The sequence below is a fragment of the Hylaeus volcanicus genome, unplaced genomic scaffold (assembly GCF_026283585.1).
Source record: "Hylaeus volcanicus isolate JK05 unplaced genomic scaffold, UHH_iyHylVolc1.0_haploid 11726, whole genome shotgun sequence".
Classification (NCBI taxonomy): Eukaryota; Metazoa; Arthropoda; class Insecta; order Hymenoptera; family Colletidae; genus Hylaeus; species Hylaeus volcanicus.
In genome coordinates this window covers 728-2030 of record NW_026532786.1, presented here as the reverse complement: position 1 = coordinate 2030, position 1303 = coordinate 728, and positions in this window count along the sequence as shown.

Below are 1303 nucleotides of genomic sequence, written 5' to 3'. Positions count from 1 at the left end.
GATGCTCAACGACCGTCCAGAATCACAAAATCCCACCTGTACGCACTACTAAGACCACTTTCAATTGTCTTGACACACTTGGGTCCGTATGGGCATCATTATTGGGCCTGACTGCATCGTGAGGCTCGGATGAACGTATCGAGAAGAGAACGAGCACTCTAGACGTGCAATTCCGAGAGACGAGCTGCGATGCGTGACGCAGTTACCGAAACTGCGGCACCGGGACCCCCACCATCGGCCACAGCGGGGCCTTGAGACGGTCCCGCGTGGTGGGACTACGAAGGTGGATCGACTGGGTCCGCGCGACTTTCTACGCAGCTCCGGTCGAGCCTGGCCCCAAAAGAGAACATTGGGAAGGTCGACGTCGGCGCGCTTTTGCCTCCAACCCTCTCCGAACCTCCCTGGGACCGTAGGGCCCTTTTGTTTATCCCCCGTTTTTCTCCCTCTTCCTGTGTTTACGAAGCCGGTCGCGGGAATCTGCTCCCTGAGGGGTTACATAAGCTTCGAAAGAGGAATTTTATGCATTTGTTGGGGGGAAGGGGGGGGGGTTGTTTTGTTTCAATCTGTTTACAGCGACGAGAAGCAGAGTTTGAATAAAAGGAAGTGAATAAAGACGGAATGATTAATAGATATCGAGAAATTCGTTAAAAATAGGATACAAGCTTGGATCCTCTGAAAGGGGAGCTCTGTGCATTTATTAAGGGGGGCTGATGGAGGGGGGCCTTTACTTTTCATTTTTAAATTTGTTCCTGGCGACAGGATAGTTAATAAATATAGAGACATTAGGTAAAAATAAGATACAAGCTCCGATCCTCGGAAAAGGGAACTCTGTGCATTTATTAAGGGGGCCTGATGGAGGGGGGGGGCCTTTACTTTTCATTGTTAAATTCATTTATGGCGACAGAATAGTTAATAAATATCGAGAAATTCGTTAAAAATAGGATACATGCTTGGATCCTCTGAAAGAGGAACTCTGTGCATTTATTAAGGGGGGGCTGGTGGAGGGGGGCCTTTACTTTTCATTTTTAAATTTGTTCCTGGCGACAGGATAGTTAATAAATATAGAGACGTTAGTTAAAAATAGGATACAAGCTTGGTTCCTTCTACTTTACTAACTTTATGTATTTATTTATTTATTAAGGTTTGGGAGGAAGGAGGTGGGGGGGGGGGGGTAGTGAGAATCCATTTATTCGTCTTTCTTTTAATATTCGTTCACGTAAGAGGATAGTTAATAAATATTGAGAAATTCGTTAAAAATACGAATTACATCAATTTGTAATGGACACGACTTCGAATTCTAAAG